The following is a 14,276-nucleotide window of genomic DNA, read 5'->3' on the forward strand; positions in this document are numbered from 1 at the left end:
ACGGTTGCATTTTGTTGAGTTCACTTATGCAGTTTACTTGAGTTCACCCACGCAAATATGTCCTTTCCATCATGGCATGTTTAGTCATTTGAGTTGAGAGCATGGCTGAATACATATCTATGGTCATATGTTTATTCATCAATTGCATATATTGTCAAATTGTTTATTTATATATTTCTCAGTTGTGCACGCCTTGTCCCAGCTACACTCCTTAGCTTGGCCCCAATTTAATCTACCTCTTGTGTTGGGCAGACACTTTAGAGCATAGCACATTAAGATCACAGGAGTAATCATTCACGCATAGCAGTTTCTAAATAGGTGTTCTCACCCACACACTCTTAGTCTTCTGCTGTATGACCAACCTCGAGTAGAATCGACACATCGCTTCTTCTACATGAACTTTCCCCACTTAAAGACTTAGCATTGTAGCCTCATCAGAACTGCCTGTGGGCATCGCATCCCCCAAAGCAGGCCCTCGTATTGCAAGCCTCTCACTGACGGCAACCATGATGATGGTGATGCAGGGCTCTGCAGCTTCTTTGGAACCAGCCAGTGTATGACAGATCCTCACCACAGGACTTTGAATAGATAGCTCCTTCTTTGACGTCCTCCTCAACAATGACACAGGACTTCACATCGAAGCCTCACATATCCTCTGAACTAACGCTACATGATGCATACCCATTACAGGCCCTCACATTTCAGGCCTCTTGCTGATGGCAGCCTCGAAGATGACGCAGGATTCTGCATCACAAGCTCTGCAGCTTTTTTGGAATCAGCCAGTGGGCGATTCATCCTTGACACAAGACTTCGCATCACAAGCCCCCTTGTCGGCCCTCTCTAGAATGACGCAGGAACTCACATCGGGGCCTTGTAGCTCCTCAGAACCTATACTGCGTGACACATCTCCGACCAGTACCTCGCATCGTCACGGCTGTGCGACGCATTCTCGACATGGGACTCCTCAACTCTCTGCAACCAGGATTTAAGGCACTCTTGTTCAGTGGGCCTAGCTGGGTCTTTGTAACCAGCCCGCACTCCATTGTGGTTGGCCTAAACTTATGAATTTATCCCTGTCTAATGCGACTAGGTATCCATAGTTAGCATTCTATGCTTTTCAGTGTATAGTCACTAAAATCTCTAAAACTGCATATCTCCATTTATACTGGTTGGATTTTTGTCATTTTGGTCCTGTTTTATTTAATAAAATGTGCTCAATTTTTCAAGTACGGTGTGGTGTTATTCTTGTTTTTTCACTTTATTGCTGTTTGAAGTGCTGCATGAATACTTTACATATGGCATCTAACTTAAGCCTCACTGCTCTGTGCCGAGCTACAGAGGGTTTAGCACAGGGCCATTTGAAGTTTGCTTGTGCTTCAACCTGATAAGCATTGTGGTTTCTGCTTGTTTAAAGGTTTAAACTCCTCCTAACCAAATTTCTTATGGACTCATTCTAAGGTTTTGGGGTTGGGAGCATTCTGCCTCACAGTCCCAGCACAGTTTGCCCCTTTGCATCCTGGTAAATGCAGTACACAGTTCAAACTTACTTCAAAATTACCTGGAGTTTTTCACCAAAGTTGGTGCAGACATTGCTGTATATCTCTAGACAAGTGTTTCTGGGTTGAGCCCGTCTTCAGTACAGAGCAGCAGTATTAGAGAGCGAAAGAAAATCATCTGGGGGTGCTGGAAATGCTGCCAAGTTTCGCTCAGGAAAAAACAACAGGAGTATTACCCGTAGACCAGATTGACATCTGGGTGTACATATGTATAAAACAACAATATCTCAATAGGATTCACTTAACTAACAGATAAAATTGTATGTATAAAACATTACAAAGGATCTGGACATACAGGAAGAGAGAGACTCAGAAATTTTGTCTTTCAAAAGTGCATATAGCATCATATATTAAGGAGTACTTTTGTCAATACAGTCAAAAACAGTTTGGAGAAACAGCACTTGAAGCATGTAATGCGGTGGCAACCCAAGGGGGCTTTGTGCACTACGTGATAGTGAGACAAACTGTGACGGCGCAAGTGACATAAGGGTGAAAAAACAGCGGTAGGCGCAAAATGGAACAAATGAAAACAATATTTACAAAATTGTTGATTCCGCCTTAGTAAATTAGTAAATGCTGTTAGTTTGGGAACCAAAGACGGAAATGCGCCATGAGTTGCTCTGAAATGTGGGTCAACGGCGTATCGATCCTATTGATTCAGGATCTTCATCAGGCCCGGGTTGCCGATTGACGGGAGTGCTGTAAGGAAATGAAGGGGAGGGTAAGGGAAATGATGGGGTGCTGGATATGCAGAGCGACCGCGGTGGAACGGAGGGGACGCCAGGGCGGCGTGTGGTTAGAGATAACGGGGACGGGCGCTGGGGGAGGCTGGTAGGTGGGGGTTGAGTGGGTGTAGGTGGGTGGGCGGGGGGGAGACCGGGAGGAGGCAGGGGTGGTGGGAGGATGAAGGGTGTGGTACGCCAAGGAAGCTGAGGGTCCAGTAAAAACAGGGGTAGACTGCGTGCAATGTGGAGAAAAACTCACATGAGGGGTGGTGGTCCAGAATTGGATCCCCAATCTGGTAGAGATAGATGACTGTATAGTATCCGGGGTGGAAGAGCCCAGAATTGTGGACTGCAAGGGAGAATGAGTGAAATCCATAAGGGGGGTAGCAGGAGGTGAAGGAATAGAAGGTAAAGGAAAGATTAAAAACTAAAAAATGTCTGGGGCAAAAACGGAGCCCCGTTATGGCCAGTAGATTAACCAGGATCAGAGGAATAGATTGGCGTGAGATTGGTAGAGGAATCTGGTAGTGTGTATACTAAGGAAGGAGAGAAGGCAGGGAGTGATCAGAGGTGGGCTGGGGGAAGGAGGGATCATCAGGTGAGAGAACGGGGGCAACGTACGTGCATTGGAGAAAGGCGCGTGTACGGAGCCCAGTCAGGGCCAAGGTGTAGACAGATGAGGTAACTGTCTATGAGAGGCGGTCCGGTGGCTGGGTAGAACAATCTGTGAGCATTCAATCAGTCCTGCATGGGGAGAGGGTGCGGCAATGAGGTGATTAGGAGCGTTCCTTGGACGGAGCAGTCACTTCAGGGCAGCGGGGAAAGGGGGGTGGAGAAAGGCCGCAAGGGAGTGGAACACACTTACATGGAATGGTAATGGACAGAGCCCCGTTCCGGCCGGGTGGTTGATTTAAAATTAGGCAGGGTAGAACGATGCACTGTCAAGTCCCAGAGGGGTAATCTACATGAGAAGAGGAGAAAGGGAGGGGGGTGAGGGGCAGGTCCAGGTTGGATCCGCCGTAAGGAGCGTGTCAGGGAAGACATGTAGAGGGTGTCACAGGCTTACCTATGAGGATTGTCTTGATGTCGTCAAATTCCGGCAGTGAGGAAGCGGTCAGAGGTCTCGTGAGTAGCCCTTGATCCGCTGGCAGTGCTCCGAAGAGTGTGAGACCACGAGAAGCTGGACACATAAGTTCTGGGATGGGCGGGCCGGAGGACGTGGGAGTGGAGTCATGGAGGGGGCGGGGGCACGGGGGACCATTGGAAGGGTGAAGAGGTGGAGTGGAGTGAGTTTGGTAGGTGGCTATGAAAGTCAAAGGAGATCGGTTGAAGGCAATCACCAATGAGGCCGTAATGAAATATGCATGAAAACATGTGTATGCAAATGCTTACTGTTAAAATTGTTTGCCAATGGGATGAAGATATTGAGACACATAACTGCGGACAATTAAATGAATACATTGATGTCAAGGTTACATTTGGTGATTATAACAGAGGGCATAATCTACCATGCATGTAGGCATTGGAATACTAGGGTGAACATTTGGAATTGTGCAAAGGAATTACAGAAAAAGGTGACACAGAAAAACAGGAACAATTTCTGAGAAGTTACAGTTGATAAAAACAAATTAAAGGGCACAGAAGGGCCTGTTGTGGCTTGAAGATGGAGGCCCTGGAGGGGAATGTCAATTGTGCTGGACCCTCCTATGAGCTCTTACAACAGCAGTGGAGTAGAGATTAAGGAGGCCCAAGTAGGTGGTAAGGGACAACTGCCTGAGGTCAGATAATTAGAGGCACGGGTGGTGGGGACACTATCAGTACCTGTGTCCCGGAGGGGGGAGGAGAGTCAGAGTACAGAGTCACTTAATAACTTGACGGTAAAGGCAATTGGGGCACAAGAAGGGTATATTGAGATTGTTCCAGACAATGAGGGGATGTATCTAGAGACAGGAGGGAGCAGTCAGGGTCAGTAGTATCAGAGTTTAAATGTTACTATTTCATTCATCAAGTGTATTCAATCCTTCATTCACAGAGTTACAGATAATTATCCACTTGCACTCTCTACTGTTCAAGAGGCCTTGGAGATTACCACCTCTTGCTGGTAGGGTGGGCTGCTCAATCACTTGCCAGAACATTTCGAGTTCTGTATGTTTTTTTTCAACGTAGTGTGCGACAAGAGGTGCTGTCAAGGTTTTGCAACGGATATGACTCTTATGTTGTATAATCCTGTTTGATCATTTGGGTTGTTTGACCAATGTAAACCAGATCACATGGGCACCAGATGGCATAGATCACGTTTTGTGACCTGCAGTTGGTGAATGATTTCAGAGGTTATGATTTGGTTTTATGTCTGAATTCTTTTGTGTTATGGGTCGAATCGCAGACAATGCAGGATTGGCACCGGTACTGTCCAATTATGGGTGGGAGCCCCTAGGCGGTGGTTTAAGAGTCAGGGTTGCTTGGTCTGGTTGGCCATGTGATGGCATGCACTAGATGGTTAGCAAGGTTTTGTCCACGTTGGTATGAGAATAATGGGGGTTCATGAAAAGAACCTTGTGATCGCAAGATGGGCCAGTTACGAGTGATGATTTTTTTGACCTGATTGCTACTAGAGCTGAATTTCATGACAAATGGTATACAGTTAGTTCTCTTAGGTTGTGGTGAAAACTCACAGTGGCAGTGCTATGCCCTCTTGTGAGCACGTTTGATGAGACGTGTTGGGTGGCCTCTGGTGATGAGTTTATCTTGTGAGTGGTACTGTGACCTGAGAGAAACTTGGCAGCATTTCCAGCAACCCCAGATGATTTTTCTTTGCTCTCTAACACTGCTGCTCTCTAATGAAGACAAGCTCAACCCAGAAACATGTGTCTAGAGATATACAGCAATGTCTGCACCAACTTTGGTGAAAAACTCCAGCTAATTGTGAAGTAAGTTTGAACTGTGTACTGCATTTACCAGGATTCCAAGGGACCAACTGTGCTGGGACTGTGAGGCAGTGTGCTCCCAACCCCCATTCTGTTTAAAAGGCTCCCTTGAGCCAGCAAGCTGACGAGCTTTGGAGAAGCACCTGGGTGCCTGTGAGTGGTACTGTGACTTGAGAGAAACTTGGCAGCATTTCCAGCAACCCCAGATGATTTTTCTTTGCTCTCTAATACTGCTGCTCTCTACTGAAGACGGGCCCAACCCAGAAACACGTGTCTAGAGATATACAGCAATGTCTGCACCAACTTTGGTGAAAAACTCCAGCTAATTTTGAAGTAAGTTTGAACTGTGTACTGCATTTACCAGGATGCAAAGGGACGAACTGTGCTGGGACTGTGAGGCAGTGTGCTCCCAACCCCCATTCTGTTTAAAAGGCCCCCTTGAGCCAGAAAGCTGACGAGCTTTGGAGATGCACTTGTGTGCCTGTGAGTGGTACTGTGCCCTGAGAGAAACTTGGCAGCATTTCCAGTAACCCCAGATGATTTTTCTTTGCTCTCTAATGCTGCTGCTTTCTACTGAAGACGGGCTCAACCGAGAAACGCGTTTCTAGAGATGTACAGCAATGTCTGCACCAACATTGGTGAAAAACTACAGCTAATTTTGAAGTAAGTTTGAACTGTGTACTGCATTTACCAGGATGCAAAGGGCCGAACTGTGCTGGGACTGTAAGGCAGTGTGCTCCCAACCCCCATTCTGTTTAAAAGGCTCCCTTGAGCCAGCAAGCTAACGAGCTTTGGATATGCACTTGTGTGCCTGTGAGTGGTACTGTGACCTGAGAGAAACTTGGCAGCATTTCCAGCAACCCCAGATGATTTTTCTTTGCTCTCTAATACTGCTGCTGTCTACTGAAGATGGGCTCAAACCAGAAACATATGTCTAGAGATATACAGCAATGTCTGCACCAACTTTGGTGAAAAACTCAAACTAATTTTGAAGTAAGTTCGAACTGTGTACTACATTTACCAGGATGCAAAGGGACGAACTGTGCTGGGACTGTGAGGCAGTGTGCTCCCAACCCCCATTCTGTTTAAAAGGCTCCCTTGAGCCAGCAAGCTGACGAGCTTTGGAGAAGCACCTGGGTGCCTGTGAGTGGTACTGTGACTTGAGAGAAACTTGGCAGCATTTCCAGCAACCCCAGATGATTTTTCTTTGCTCTCTAATACTGCTGCTCTCTACTGAAGACGGGCTCAACCCAGAAACACGTGTCTAGAGATATACAGCAATGTCTGCACCAACTTTGGTGAAAAACTCCAGCTAATTTTGAAGTAAGTTTGAACTGTGTACTGCATTTACCAGGATGCAAAGGGACGAACTGTGCTGGGACTGTGAGGCAGTGTGCTCCCAACCCCCATTCTGTTTAAAAGGCCCCCTTGAGCCAGAAAGCTGACGAGCTTTGGAGATGCACTTGTGTGCCTGTGAGTGGTACTGTGCCCTGAGAGAAACTTGGCAGCATTTCCAGTAACCCCAGATGATTTTTCTTTGCTCTCTAATGCTGCTGCTTTCTACTGAAGACGGGCTCAACCGAGAAACACGTTTCTAGAGATGTACAGCAATGTCTGCACCAACATTGGTGAAAAACTACAGCTAATTTTGAAGTAAGTTTGAACTGTGTACTGCATTTACCAGGATGCAAAGGGCCGAACTGTGCTGGGACTGTAAGGCAGTGTGCTCCCAACCCCCCATTCTGTTTAAAAGGCTCCCTTGAGCCAGCAAGCTAACGAGCTTTGGATATGCACTTGTGTGCCTGTGAGTGGTACTGTGACCTGAGAGAAACTTGGCAGCATTTCCAGCAACCCCAGATGATTTTTCTTTGCTCTCCAATACTGCTGCTGTCTACTGAAGACGGTCTCAACCCAGAAACATATGTCTAGAGATATACAGCAATGTCTGCACCAACTTTGGTGAAAAACTCAAGCTAATTTTGAAGTAAGTTCGAACTGTGTACTACATTTACCAGGATGCAAAGGGACAAACCGTGCTGGGACTGTGAGGCAGTGTGCTCCCAACCCCAATTCTGTTTAAAAGGCTCCCTTGAGCCAGCAAGCTGACGAGCTTTGGAGAAGCACCTGGGTGCCTGTGAGTGGTACTGTGACTTGAGAGAAACTTGGCAGCATTTCCAGCAACCCCAGATGATTTTTCTCTGCTCTCTACTACTGCTGCTCTCTACTGAAGACGGGCTCAACCCAGAAACACGTGTCTAGAGATATACAGCAATGTCTGCACCAACTTTGGTGAAAAACTCAAGCTAATTTTGAAGTAAGTTCGAACTGTGTACTACATTTACCAGGATGCATAGGGACGACCTGTGCTGGGACTGTGAGGCAGTGTGCTCCCAACCCCCATTCTGTTTAAAAGGCTCCCTTGAGCCAGCAAGCTGACGAGCTTTGGAGAAGCACCTGGGTGCCTGTGAGTGGTACTGTGACTTGAGAGAAACTTGGCAGCATTTCCAGCAACCCCAGATGATTTTTCTTTGCTCTCTAATACTGCTGCTCTCTACTGAAGACGGGCTCAACCCAGAAACACGTGTCTAGAGATATACAGCAATGTCTGCACCAACTTTGGTGAAAAACTCCAGCTAATTTTGAAGTAAGTTTGAACTGTGTACTGCATTTACCAGGATGCAAAGGGACGAACTGTGCTGGGACTGTGAGGCAGTGTGCTCCCAACCGCCATTCTGTTCAAAAGGCCCCCTTGAGCCAGAAAGCTGACGAGCTTTGGAGATGCACTTGTGTGCCTGTGAGTGGTACTGTGCCCTGAGAGAAACTTGGCAGCATTTCCAGTAACCCCAGATGATTTTTCTTTGCTCTCTAATGCTGCTGCTTTCTACTGAAGACGGGCTCAACCGAGAAACACGTTTCTAGAGATGTACAGCAATGTCTGCACCAACATTGGTGAAAAACTACAGCTAATTTTGAAGTAAGTTTGAACTGTGTACTGCATTTACCAGGATGCAAAGGGCCGAACTGTGCTGGGACTGTAAGGCAGTGTGCTTCCAATCCCCATTCTGTTTAAAAGGCTCCCTTGAGCCAGCAAGCTAACGAGCTTTGGATATGCACTTGTGTGCCTGTGAGTGGTACTGTGACCTGAGAGAAACTTGGCAGCATTTCCAGCAACCCCAGATGATTTTTCTTTGCTCTCCAATACTGCTGCTGTCTACTGAAGATGGGCTCAACCCAGAAACATATGTCTAGAGATATACAGCAATGTCTGCACCAACTTTGGTGAAAAACTCAAGCTAATTTTGAAGTAAGTTCGAACTGTGTACTACATTTACCAGGATGCAAAGGGACGAACTGTGCTGGGACTGTGAGGCAGTGTGCTCCCAACCCCCATTCTGTTTAAAAGGCTCCCTTGAGCCAGCAAGCTGACGAGCTTTGGAGAAGCACCTGGGTGCCTGTGAGTGGTACTGTGAATTGAGAGAAACTTGGCAGCATTTCCAGCAACCCCAGATGATTTTTCTCTGCTCTCTACTACTGCTGCTCTCTACTGAAGACGGGCTCAACCCAGAAACACGTGTCTAGAGATATACAGCAATGTCTGCACCAACTTTGGTGAAAAACTCAAGCTAATTTTGAAGTAAGTTCGAACTGTGTACTACATGTACCAGGATGCAAAGGGACGACCTGTGCTGGGACTGTGAGGCAGTGTGCTCCCAACCCCCATTCTGTTTAAAAGGCTCCCTTGAGCCAGCAAGCTGACGAGCTTTGGAGAAGCAGCTGGGTGCCTGTGAGTGGTACTGTGACTTGAGAGAAACTTGGCAGCATTTCCAGCAACCCCAGATGATTTTTCTTTGCTCTCTAATACTGCTGCTCTCTACTGAAGATGGGCTCAACCCAGAAACACGTGTCTAGAGATATACAGCAATGTCTGCACCAACTTTGGTGAAAAACTCCAGCTAATTTTGAAGTAAGTTTGAACTGTGTACTGCATTTACCAGGATGCAAAGGGACGAACTGTGCTGGGACTGTGAGGCAGTGTGCTCCCAACCCCCATTCTGTTTAAAAGGCTCCCTTGAGCCAGCAAGCTAACGAGCTTTGGATATGCACTTGTGTGCCTGTGAGTGGTACTAAGACCTGAGAGAAACTTGGCAGCATTTCCAGCAACCCCAGAGGATTATTCTTTGCTCTCTAATACTGATGCTGTCTACTGAAGACGGGCTCAACCAAGAAACACGTTTCTAGAGATGTACAGCAATGTCTGCACCAACATTGGTAAAAAACTCCAGCTAATTTTGAAGTAAGTTTGAACTGTGTACGGCATTTACCAGGATGCAAAGGGCCGAACTGTGCTGGGACTTTAAGGCAGTGTGCTCCCAACCCCCATTCTGTTTAAAAGGCTCCCTTGAGCCAGCAAGCTAACAAGCTTTGGATATGCACTTGTGTGCCTGTGAGTGGTACTGTGACCTGAGAGAAACTTGGCAGCATTTCCAGCAACCCCAGCTGATTTTTCTTTGCTCTCTAATACTGCTGCTGTCTACTGAAGACGGGCTCAACCCAGAAACATATGTCTAGAGATATACGGCATTGTCTGCACCAACTTTGGTGAAACACTCAAGCTAATTTTGAAGTAAGTTCGAACTGTGTACTACATTTACCAGGATGCAAAGGGACGAACTGTGCTGGGACTGTGAGGCAGTGTGCTCCTAACCCTCATTCTGTTTAAAAGGCTCCCTTGAGCCAGGAAGTTGACGAGCTTTGGAAATGCACCTGTGTGCCTGTGAGTGGTACTGTGACCTGAGAGAAACTTGGCAGCATTTCCAGCAACCCCAGATGATTTTTCTTTGCTCTCTAATACTGCTGCTCTCTACTGAAGACGGGCTCAACCCAGAAACACGTGTCTAGAGATATACAGCAATGTCTGCACCAACTTTGGTGAAAAACTCCAGCTAATTTTGAAGTAACTTTGAACTGTGTACCGCATTTACCAGGATGCAAAGGGAGGAACTGTGCTCGGACTGTGAGGCAGTGTGCTCCCAACCCCCATTCTGTTTAAAAGGCTCCCTTGAGCCAGCAAGCTGACAAGCTTTGGAGAAGCACCTGGGTGCCTGTGAGTGGTACTGTGACTTGAGAGAAACTTGGCAGCATTTCCAGCAACCCCAGATGATTTTTCTTTGCTCTCTAATACTGCTGCTCTCTTCTGAGGACCGGCTCAACCCAGAAACACGTGTCTAGAGATATACAGCAATGTCTGCACCAACTTTGGTGAAAAACTCCAGCTAATTTTGAAGTAAGTTTGAACTGTGTACGGCATTTACCAGGATGCAAAGGGACGAACTGTGCTGGGACTGTGAGGCAGTGTGCTCCCAACCCTCATTCATTCTAAGGTTTACTAGTTTTAGTAAATCTGGGAATGCGCCAAAATCCCTGGGCCTTTACATAGGAACTCCCATGCACCACCCATTCAAAGCCTCCCAGATGCAGTGTAGCTCAACCCAGCTCAAGGAGCTGTGTTATGTTATATTTTCTTTACCAAGTCATACAAGGTGATGCAAGTCCAATCTTGCATGGCTTAGTAAATACCAACAATCATTTTGCGTCATGGCTGCGCAAAACAATTTGCACAAACAAGATACCAAATGTTCATAAATTTGGACCTTATTTTACAATGACACTGGATTTTAAGAGTTTTGTAACTGTTCTAGCTGTTGGCCAGGTTGACCACACAGCTTCCAAATAAAAATAGGTGGACCAGCATCCTCTCACCAATGGAGCATAGCCACTTTTTAAACATATGTATAAAATGAATATAACTTTATACATGTAAACTTTTAAACATATGTATAAAATTAATATAACTTTATAAATGTAAACTGAAATGAAAGATACGTGTTTTATGACAAATATTTTAATATCCTTTATAATTTTAATATAAGTCTAATAATAATAATTTAATAAATTTAATCATTTAAACATTTAAATTCATAGTTCTGTACTATTTTTATTTTTGAAATGATAGTATAAAATTAATTTACATTCATATTAGAATCAGCATCATTTTACATTTTTTTTATTTTATTTAATAAACCTGTTCCCTATACTTATGGGCCTCCAAACTTTTAGAAGAGGGTGACTTATGATAAAGCATAGGGAAAACAGAAAAGTATTAAACTTTAAAAGCATTTGTAAAAATATTCTTATGTTAAATATCAATGTAAAATAGTTTCATATGTTTACACAACCATTTGACATGATCTGACACCCCACCCTCATCAGGTACCTGCATGAGATTGACATCAAAGGACCTTATTCTCTGCTGGATGTGTTTCTTCTTAATGGACTGGCACCTTACTCCTTAGAAGACTGAAAACTGATCTGCCGAGTGCCTCAAGTTCATAGATGAGCCCCACCCACTTCACTGCATGCATGATCCCTCAAGCCAATGTCATCTGTGCCCACTACAACAACATTCTCCCATAAGCAGACAATACTCAGCTCATACTCTCTCTATTGTACAATAGCCCCATCACAAGAAACAAGGTCACTACCTGCATGACAAAAGGCACTAACTGGATGAAAGCCAACTGCCTGAAGTTGAACACCAGAAGTAGACAGAAGTAATGATCTTTGACAAGAACATCTTGCTATGGGACTCTGACCAACACCCCCTCTCAGCACCTACATCAGGCACCATGGATTCATCATTGACTGCAAACTGGACATTACCTTACAAGTCTGCATTTTCTGCATCCTGCTTCCACACCGTGAAGATGCCAATGAAGATCTTCGAATTGCTCCCAAACAACACCAGAAAATCAATCAGTCACACCCTAGTCATTAGCAAGTTGGACGATGGTAAAACCTCTATACTGCAATCACCAAGCCAATCACCAGAAAAGTAAAACACCTCCAGAACTCGGCAACCAGAATCATCATCTACCTCCCAAATATGACACATAATACCACACCTCAGGAAGCTCCACTGACTCCTGATAAACAAACACACTCATTTCAAACTCCTGACACACACACAGTCATGGCACTACACAACTGAGGCCCCACCTGAACAGTTCCATTTCTTAGGTAAGTTACATGTTAACATTTTAAACGGGCTATCAAGATCATTGATTGGTTTAATTAAATTTGGCACTTTACTGAATGAAACTACTGCTTGTTACTTGAATTTGAAATGAAATTAAAGCAATATATTTGGAATAAAACTGCATGTTTTTAGGATATTAATTGTTTTAAATTTACACTGGGCACTTACCTTTATTTGATCCTTGTTCTTGTGACATTGTTATTTTGAACCTGAGAGAGGAGGGTGTAGACTCTTTCGTTTCGTCCTCTTTCCTGGTTTCTGCCTGGAGGCACAATTTTTTGGGGGAGGTCAGTGTTCTGGCATTTGAAATCAAGCTGCAGGTGCAAACACTCTAACTTGATGAGCCCTGCACATAAAAACACGCCCACAGTGCCAACGAGCTAGCCTGCTTGTTAACATTTTAAGGACGCTATCAAGATCGTTGATGTTTTTTTTTACACTTGGCACTTTACTGAGCACAAATACTGCTTGTTACTTGAAATTGAAATAAAATTGAAGTTGAACTTGAATTAAAACTGCATGTTTTTAGAATTTCAATTATTTTATACAAGCACTGGGCACTTACCAACATTTGATTTTTTTTCTTAGGGCATTGTTATTTTGAAAACTATGATCTGGACTTTTTCGTTTCATCCTCTACCTGGTTGCCGCCTATAGGTGCTATTTATTTTCAGGCTCAGCATTTTAGCTGTTTGAAATCAGGCTACAAGTGCAGATGCTCTAAATTGATGAGTCCTGCACGTAAAAACATGTCTGCAGCGTCCTCCTATGTGCCAAATATTTTATTAACTGGGATTTATAGAGCGCATGTTCACCGACAGGTCTCTCAGTGCTGATAAAGAGAGACTAAACCCCGCCAAAGATCAGCATGTACAAGCTCCCAGTCTTGGCCTGCGTTGTGCCCCAAGCTTCTATAAATAGAAGCGTCTTAAATTTTTTCCTAAAGGGGAGAAGGGTAGGTTTCCTATATAGGCTCTCCGGTAGTCCATTCCACAGTTGAGGGATCACTACAGAGAAGGCTCTGCCCCCGTTGGAGGTCGTTTTGAAGCGCAGTAAGGCCAGTAGGTCTGCCTCAGATGAGCGAAGGGTACGTGCTGGCACATAATTCTTGAAGTGCTCCTTGATGTAAACTGGGGCCTGGCCGTGAATGGCTTTGTGGGTAATGCAAAGGCCTTTAAACCTGGCTCTCTGTTTGACGGGGAGCCAGTGGAGCTGCTGCAGTAGCAGAGTAGCATGTGCCCGTCTTGGGAGCCTAAAGACCAGCCTAGCTACGTTGCTCATGGTAACTTGTAGTTTGGTTAACAAATTCTCTGGGAGACCAATGTACAGGTTGTTGCCATAGTCCAACCGCGACACAATCATTGCTGACACGGCCATCCGTAGTACAGTAAATGAGAGGAGGGGAGCCAGTCTCCACAGCTGTCTCAGTAAGCCCATGCAGGCCCCAACCACGGTGGACACCTGGTTCAACATGGTGAGCTTGGTATCTATTTTCTATGCCAAGGCTTTTTACGCCTGGGACTGGCGTAGGGGTGGTACCCAACTCTCATGGCCAGAAGAGTTCGCTCCACAGGTTGTTTCCGGTGGTGACGGCTAGAACCTCGGCCTTGTCGGGATTGATTTAAGTGAATTGGCTGTCATCTAGTTAACTGTCAAAAGTCAAGACTGTTTGTATCCTTCCACATCCCATCTGCTGCCAGCGCCAGCCATCATGCCAGTTTCTCTCCTAACAATATACTTCTGAAGCACTGAGGAAGCTCAATATTAATATCTGTAAGTTTGACTTAACTTTGAGTTCAGGCCAAGTTGCTTGCATAAATTGTAAAGCGTGCTTAAACTTTGTGAACACAGGTATTGAGGATAAAGGGGACAGAATGGGGATGCAGCCCACTCTGAAGGCTAATCTCCTTAACGTTTGGTTGTTACATAAACATACAGCTTATATTTATACCTTGCTCATAGACTCTTAATGTGA

The sequence above is a fragment of the Lissotriton vulgaris genome, chromosome 11 (assembly GCF_964263255.1).
Source record: "Lissotriton vulgaris chromosome 11, aLisVul1.2, whole genome shotgun sequence".
Lineage (NCBI taxonomy): Eukaryota > Metazoa > Chordata > Amphibia > Caudata > Salamandridae > Lissotriton > Lissotriton vulgaris.